The sequence below is a fragment of the Pteropus alecto genome, unplaced genomic scaffold (assembly GCF_000325575.1).
Source record: "Pteropus alecto unplaced genomic scaffold, ASM32557v1 scaffold195, whole genome shotgun sequence".
Classification (NCBI taxonomy): Eukaryota; Metazoa; Chordata; class Mammalia; order Chiroptera; family Pteropodidae; genus Pteropus; species Pteropus alecto.
The window spans coordinates 10,919,763-10,928,665 of NW_006438073.1; the positions used below are offsets into that span (position 1 = coordinate 10,919,763).

General features: G+C 45.8%; 1 pseudogene; it reads right to left on the bottom strand.

Moving 5' to 3' along the window:
• Positions 1-7,637: 7,637 nt before the first annotated feature.
• The window catches only part of LOC102893421, a 2,852-nt pseudogene continuing 1,586 nt past the window's right edge, over positions 7,638-8,903 (bottom strand).

The following is an 8,903-nucleotide window of genomic DNA, read 5'->3' on the forward strand; positions in this document are numbered from 1 at the left end:
GCGCGCGGGTAGCCGGCCGCTCGGACTCGAGAGCCGCCCGGCCGGAAGGCGGAAGTCTGGCACCGGAAGGCGGAAGTCTGGCACCGGAGGGCGCGTCCAAGCCGACCGAAGCGATTGGACAACAGGAGTGAGGGCGTGGCGAACCCGGTCCCGTGACAGGGGTGGGGCGTGTCCTCCCGCGTGAGCCTTCGGAGCGGCCGCTTCCCGGCTTCCGTGTCGGGTGCTTGGGGTTGTTACGTGCTCCGGAACGCGGGTTCTGTGAGCCTTGAGGACAGTCCGGGCTCGTACTACGGACACTCAAGAGCACACTTCCGCTCCCCTTCGGGGGGCAACCCGGGGTCGCACCGTGTGACCTGGGGCGGGGCCAGGTGGGAGGGCTCCGCTGAAAGTTTCCTGGGATGAGGGTGACGTGAAGAGCGCGGCTGGGATGGCGTTAGAGCGGAAGGTTGAGGATGAGAAGGGAAGAGTTAGTTAGGGTTTAGGGCCACGGCCTAAGGTTAAGGGTTAAGGGTGAGGGATAAGGGCTCGGGGCTGGGTTTAAGATTAGGGTTCAGTATGCGGAGTGAGGGGTTGTGCTTACGGTTTAGGGGTTAGGGCCAGGGTTGTTGGTGTTATGGTGGTTACGGTGAGGTCAGGGTCCAGGTTAGGGTTAGGGTTAGTGGTTAAGAGTTACGGTCGGGGATTAAGGGTTGGGGTTTGCGTTTAGAGGGTTAGGATTGAGAAGGCTAGGGGTTTGGGCTTGGGTAATGTTAGGGGTTAGGGTTAGGGTTATTTTGACGGCATAGATACAGGTGTCCCATTTCTGGCATCTCAGCGTCTTTCTGCAGAGTCCTCAGACCAAAGAGGCCCCTCTTGTGGATAAGCGCCTGACAGCAAACTTTAGTGTGGTCACCACCCTCATTCCCACGTAATGGCCAACCAAGGGAAAACTCTCCGTGGATGGGATCAGGATAACCCGAGTGAGTGTTAGGACATGTGAGTAGGACCTCTCATTTGGGGTTAAATGAAAGCGTGTGTATGATGAGGGTGTGGGCTCAAGGAGATGACTATCGGGCACTGTCCTTGCAGAGCTCCGCCCAAAGACCATGGAGAAGATGGTGGGTGGGTATGGCTGCTGCACCTCCTGGGATGGGGTGCAGGATCACCGGCCACAAATAACAACCAGGGCTGATCTGAGGTGAGAAATGATACAGGGGTCTGCATACCCAGACCCTTGAGATGGCCATGGTGGGCCTAGTACCTAGATTCAAACCTGGAGACTTCCCCCACTGGAGTGACCCCCATCCCACTCCCAAAGGAACCTGGACCTCCACTCCTCCCAGCAGCTACATGGGGCAGTAGAAAGACAGTCCTCACACATCTGTAGGAATGACAGAGAAGAAGTATATTGTTTTCACTTCACAGAAGACCACGAGCACCTTGGCATTTATAATACTCCATAAGGAAGGTCGTGTAGTCTTCTATCTGTGTCACGTGGACTGCCCTCTGTGCTTCCATAGTCTTCTATAGAGTCTTCTATAGGCACTGGTCATATTGCATTAGGGCCTCCCCCAATGAACTCACTGAACCTTAACTACTTGTCGGAAGCCAGCCGACAAAGTAATTGAGGGTACCTGAAAGGGGGAGCATGGACTGAGGAAAAGAAAGAAGACAGACAGAATTGCAGGAGGGAGCACAGATTCAAGCTGTGTCCCCGAGTTTATTTAGAACACACTACTTATAGCATCGCAATGAGAACACAGCAGTCAAGACCCAAGGTCAGCCAAATTACTTATCCTGCAAAACAGTGAAGCTCTCACAACGCAGAACTCTCTGCTCTGCTATCAAGCTCCCTTCTTTGAAAATACTGAGTGCTTCAAATAGTTTAGTGCCACTTATCTCAGAGCTCGCCAAGTTAGCTTGGCTCCCAACAACTACTTAAAGACCATAAATCCAAATGCAGGCCTATTCTGAAGTTCTAGGAGCAACGAAGTGAATATGTGAATTTAGGTGACCCGATTCTGCCCACTGTATGTACTGATCCCTCATAGGGTTCTTGTAGGTTCCAATGGGATCAGCCATGGCAGGTGCTGACTGGTCCCTGGCTCTGCAGAAAGGGCTACTGGACATGCTGTGCTGCTGATGGTCATTATTTCTCCCTTGTCCATGAAAGGTCATCTGCCTCCCCCATCAGTGGCCTGTGGCTTTTCAGAATTTGGAAAGCACATGGAAAACAACCTGCCAAGGGCTGAGATTCCATCTGGTGGCCCTTGTCTTTGCCCCTGGTGCAGCCAGATTAGGGATCTCAGGACAGAAGGGGGTCCCGGACCCACTCGGATATTTGGGATGGTTCTGGCTAGAGTTTATTCAACAAAGTGCATGAAGTTCCTACTACAAGCAGGCGCTTTGAAACAGCATAACTCAGGGAATGAAGCAGGCAATTGTGGGTCTAACTCTAGTCACACAGGCACTCTGACAAGATTTGCAGGTCCTGTCCACCACCCTCCAGGTCTGATGCCGTCATGGCCCCCTCTGCATCTGGAGGCCTCCTACCATACCCTGGCCAGGGTGGCAGACCAGAGAGCCACCCACAAAGGGAGTGGTCTTTGGGTCAGAAGGAGAGCTGCCTGTGTCTATGGAACAGGGTAGGGCGAGTCTGGAGTCTGTGGATGGAGAGGGCCTGGCAGAACCCTGATCTTACACATCTTCTGATTCGCATGGGAGAGCTGAGGTCTGGCGGCTTCCACTCCTAGAAGACAGGAGTCACAGGCCCCTGAACCAAGGGAGGCTGGCTGAGTTGTCTCCTAGCCCCATCCCACCACCGTCCCATCCCATTCTGCCTGCCCTCCACACCCACCCCTCCTGACCAGGCACCAGCTGAATGGGCAGGACGTGCCCAGGATCACACACGAGTCAGGGATTGGATAGACCGTGTAGATTTATACAGGAGTCAGTGCAATGGCCTGCCAGCCCCCAGATGCAGCCTTCCTGAGGGCTGGTGTATCCTTCCTCCCATCCCAGTAGGCAGCAGTGGACAGTCAGGTCTCAGACAGGAAAGCCCTTGGCCTCTTTCCATGCAGGCAAGCATCTGTGATCCAGCCTGGGCCCTGTCAATTTCCCCTGGCTAACTAAAGAGCTGACCATGATGCGGGGCATTTTAACAGCCACTTTGGCAGTCCAGATAGCCCCTTGGGGGTGTTTCAGTTCCCAGCATGCATGTGGTTGAGACAAGCACCTCCTGCCTCAGAGCCTCAGCCTCCAAGAGAGGTGAGAAGCCTACAAATGTGGAATGTGGCCCTAGCATTTTTAAAATAACACCCAAGTGAATGTCATGATGAAAAGCTATTCTCAGTTGCCATCTTGTATGCAATTTGGGAACAGCACCGCAGTGTAGGCCATGAAAAATTATTCATTACCCTCTGCTGCCATCTCGTGTGCATCTTGGGAATAATACCTGAGTATGGGTCATCTAGTATAGGTCATAGGGACTATTCATTCTCTGTTGCCATCTGGTGGGCATTGTGGGAATGACACCACAGTGCAGGTCATGAAAAGTTAATTCTCTGCTGCCATCTCTTGTGTATTTTGAAAATAACACCCAAGTGTATGTCATCTTAAAATTATTTTCTTCTGCCATGTGGTGGGCATTTGGGGGAATAACACCTGAGTGTACGCCATCCTGAAAATTTATCATCAGCATTCGGTGTGTATCTTGAGAATAACACCAGTGTAATAAAATGTATTGTTTGCTACCATCTTGTGGGTATTTGAAGAATAACACCCTAGCTTTTGTCATCATGAATATTCTTTCTCTGCTGCTAATGGTAGGCATTTGGGAAGCACACCACAGGTCAGGTCATCAAAAGTTATGTCTGATTTTATCCCTTGTGCATTTTGAAAATAACACCTAAGTGCCTATTGTTAGGAAGAGTTTCTGTCTGCTGATATTTCATGTGCATCTTGGGAAAACACAGGACTACTAGTCATGAAAAAAAATTTCTCTGTTGCCATCTTGTGGGCATTTTCAAAATAACACAGAAGTAAATGTCATTGTTAAAATGTATTTCCTACTGTCATCTGGTGGACATTTTGGGAAGAACTCTAGAGTGCAGGTAATAAAAAAGTTACTCTTTGCTGCAATCTGGTGGACATTTTGGGAATAACACCCAGTGTAGGTCGTCATTAATATCCATTATCTGCCTTCATCTAGTGTGCATCCTGAGAATGACACCAGAGTAAAAGTAACAAAATTTATTCTTGCTGTCATCTGGTGGGCATTTTGGGAATAACACCACAATGCATGAAAAGTTATATCTGCTGCTATCTTGTGTGCATTTTGAAATAACACCCAAAGGCATGTTTTGAAAAAATTTTGTCTGCTGCCATTTCAAGTGCATCTTGGGTAAAACACAGGAGTGCATATCATGAAAAGTTGTTCTCTGCTGCCATCTCTTGGGCTTTTTGAAAATAATATGCGAGTGTATCTCGTCATAAAAATTTATTTTCTACTCTAAGCTGGTGGACATTGTGGGAATAACACGCAAGTGTTTACCATTATGAAAATTTTTTCCTGCCTTCATCTCGCGTGCAACTTGCTAATTAGAGCATCTGTAAAAACATTTATTCTTTGCTGCCATCTGATGGGCATTTCAGGAATATCACTCCAGCATTTGCATATGCATATTCATTCTCTGCTGCTGTCTAGTGTGCATTTTGGAAATAACACCCAGCTGTGTGTCATCATCAAAATTTATTTTCTGCTGACATCTGATGGGCATTTTGTAAATATCACTCAAGTGTATGCCATCATAAAAAGTTTTCTGCCCTCATCTAGTTTGCATCTTGCAACTAACACCCGATTGTAGGGAATAAAATTCTTTGCTTCCATCCGGTGGGCATTTAGGGAATAACACCCAAGGGCATACCATGATGTTTTACTCTGCTGCTATTTTCGTGTGCATCTTGGGAATAACACAGAAGTGCATGTCGAGAAGATATTCTCTGCTGCTATCTTGTGGGCATTTCAAAAATAATGCCCAAATGTATGTTATCGTGAAAATTTATTTTCTGCCCACATCTAGTTTGCATCTTGGGAATAATACCAGAGTGCATGTAATGTGAAATTATTATCTTCTGCCATCTAGTGGGCATTTTAGGAATAACACCCAAGTGTATGTCATCGCTGAATGTTATTTTCTGTTGTCATCCTCGGCATCTCTCAAATAGCACCTGAGTGTATGTTATCATGAAAAGTTATCCATTGTTGCCATCCAGTTTACATCTTGAGAATAACAGCTAGGTGTATGTCATCATGAAAAGTTATTTTGCTGCCATCTTATTTACATCTTTGGTATAACACCTAAGTGGGGCTCACCAGGAAAAGCTCTTCTCCATTTCCATCTAGTGTGCAACTTGGGAGTAACACCTGAGTGGAGTTTACCATTAAAGCTCTTTTGTGCTGCCATCTAGCATGCAAATTGGGAATAGTACCAGATGGAGGTCACCAGGACGAGGTTCTCTCTAGTGTGCATCTTGGGAGAAACACGTGAGTTCAGGTCACAAGGAAAAACTACTCTCTGCTGCTATCTGGTATGTTCTTGGGAACAACACCTGAGTGGAGATCACCAGAAAATCTTCTCTTTCCAAAGGCTTCTGATCCAATAAAGAACATATCAGACCCAAAGCCAGACCCCAGGCGCAGTCCTATGTGCCCTGGAAGCTGCCCCTGGAATGTGGAGTCCTCAAGGTGAAACCTAGCCAAAGCTTGGCATACCCTGAATTAAGCGACTTCTCACCTGCCTCTTACCTATGCATACCTTATGGCACCCTCACCCCTTAGCTCCCTCCCTTCCCCAGGGCAGGTTTCTAACTAGTAGTGTGCTTGGAGAGCCTCCATAAGTCATCACATCTGGGAGGAGTGGGGCATATAGCAAAGAAATACTTTGCATGAAAAGAGGCAGCCCAGGAGGACCAGATCAATAGGAACCCAGGTCTGAGAGCAGAAAGCTTGGGTATTAAAAGACCATAAAGAAGCCTGCAGAAGCCAGACTGCAGCCCCCAAGGAGAGCTTGGGAGTCAGGGTGTGTTGGGATCACAGACTCTGGCCTGGGGGTTTGGGGCTGAAGGGTCCTTGGGGACTTCCACTCTAGGAACAGCATGTGCAAGATACACTGAACGCCATGCTTCTTGGGCAGCTTGTCTAGAACAGCCACTTTTGTGCACAGCTGTGGTGAGTGGACCTGTCAAGAGGGCTGGGGATAGAGTTTGTCAGCTTTCCTCTGGCGTCTGATGCCTTTTCCAAGGCTGGGGCCACCCCTAGGTTCAGAAGTAACTTCTGGAAGACCTGGTAAAACTGAATATTCAGCCAAGGCTACTCTCAAGAAATCCCAAACCCATAGGGCACACCTATAGTGGCCTATGGGCTGGCAGCAGCTAAACACCTCACACACTACATTTTCTGCCCCCTTTAGTCATCATATGACCATCTACCTCATTCTCCATTAATATCTGACTAGATTCGAGGTGTGCTCTTTTTATTCGTATCCTCGGTCTCTGACAAGTCTGCGCTCCTGCTCATAGTCAATCCACCCTCCCTCTCTCCGCACCCTGACTATCACTCCTTCAGTCTGTTATTTTCCTTCCAGATCAATAGACGGACACTCACTTTGTGCGAGTCTTCAGCCTGTTCCCCATTAGCAGCTTCACACCCTTCATTCCCCATTGTTTACCCTTCATTAATCTTTTTCTCTTTCTGTCTTTTTCCAAATAAGGTGAGCTCCTCATCCCACCTCATCACTTTCTCAAACAAATTTTAAGAATTGCAGAAAGCAATTGTAGCACCCCAAGGAAAAATTTTAAAATATCCATGCCTATCATAGACGAAAACAAAATGAATGTCATTGAAATCAATTATTTTTCTCCACTGAGGTATAAAATCTTTTTGGAGATTTGATACCGTAGCACAGTAAATTGTAATTCTCATAGTTCTAATTTCCTTTTAAATAATTTTCTGTAAAAATGTTTTCATGATTCTGAATCTGGTTCTAGTTCTTATAATGTATCTTTATATTGCTATTTAATATAATGGCTACCACTTCTAATCAGAAAAAAAAAATCTTAGAAATGTCTTCATTAGAGCAGCATGTTCAGCAGAAATTACTGATGTGCAAGCACGCCATAAGAGGTGCAGCTTCCCAGAAAGCACGTTTGTTGATCGTTCCATCATCTGAATATTCTTTACAAAGATGAAAGATTCGTCCAATCTTGTAAACAGCAGTGTGCACAGTCTCTGTGCACAATCTTGCAACAGCAGTCGTTGCACATCCTTGAACAGGAATTCCGGTTCTCAGCTCAGAAGCAAGTGGAATCTAATTTTTAATGGCTGAGAAACCTTACATCCTGTAGGAGGCAAGCATTTTTCTTGTTTTTGTTACTTAAGAATGTGGCAGAAAGATATGCAGAGGTAGCCCAGGAAGTCTTTATTTTTTTCTTTTTTCATAAGTTTTATCTCAGAATATTTCTGGAAGAATAACATTTTGAAAAAGCCACTGCTGGGACCAGCTTCCATCACAGCCTTTGCTGGTGGGCACCCAGCTATCCTCTTCTGTGACTTCATCCAGGCACTGATTACTGTTCACATGCTGCAGGGTTGGTTGCCTTTAGGCATTTGAGCATTGTGACCATTGGAGTTTGTGTCTTAGACCAAGTCTTGATGCTCTATCTCCATAATCTACCTTCGGTTACCCTGAGAAATGATATAGAAGAAATTCTGAAATTCATCCATCCACACTTCTGCAAGTCATCTGTCATTTTTATTCATAGTCTGCCCTGTGCCTCTTGGTAACACATAAGATGTGGTTTTCCTAAACTCATGTCCAGTGTGCGAGCAGGTAACAATCTCCTAAATTCCTCCACACTGCCGAATCCTAAAGGAATTTTCTATGTTTTCTCCTCCCCAAATATCTATTCCAGCATCTTATGTTCCAATTTCTTGAAAGTAATCTCTGCTTCTTGAAAAAAGGCCTCCTGCCATTATAGGTATTCTGACAGGAAAAGTCCGATCAATGTTCCTTCTGTCTCTTTCTCTTCAGGGGACAGGATAACAGCAACAAGTGAGCTTCCAGTTGAACCCACCATAGGTCATATCAGAATCTGCCATACACTCATAAGTACCATCTCAGATCACAGGAATGGTAGGACAGACCACTGTTGTCCTGTCGCGTTTGATCCTGTCATGTCATCCCCCTGTGCGCTCACACTCACGGCGAGTATCTACTGTTCACAGCGAGTGTCTACGAGGGTGATCATTTGGCCTTTAGATGCAGCAATTCCTCTTATTTTATACACATTTTTTTTAAAAAAAAAATTAAAGCAATTTTTCAGAATTAGAGTTGATATTCAATATTATTTTATATATAAAGACATAGCACCTCCTTTTAATCTAGCCCTGATCAATCTCAAACGTTATTCCATTAGAGTTATGTAAACTGGCACTTTCAATTTTTTCACATACCTCACTATAGGTCTTTTTAAAAAGTCTTTTACTAGCATTATCTGCTAGAACAATTTCTTACAGCATGCGTCTTTGTGAACAATTAATGACACTATGGACAGTTCACAGAAGTGTGCTCCAAGCCTCATTGTGGCAAACTAGTACCACATTTGTTGTAGGAAGGTTGTCTAGATACACCTTTATTTTACACTTGAAGTCAAATGTAAAACAAAAAATATATAAATATACAAAAATCATGAAAAAATTTCCAATTTATTTTCATCAAGAATCATATTTATAGCCCCAAAGTGGTCTTTCAAGTGAATTCATGTACAAAATCCATATGTCCCACATCTCCTTGGTCAGTGTGTGATGGTGGCAACAGTGGGCGGTGGGTGCTCCTCAAGGCCAGCCCCTGTGACCATGGCACATT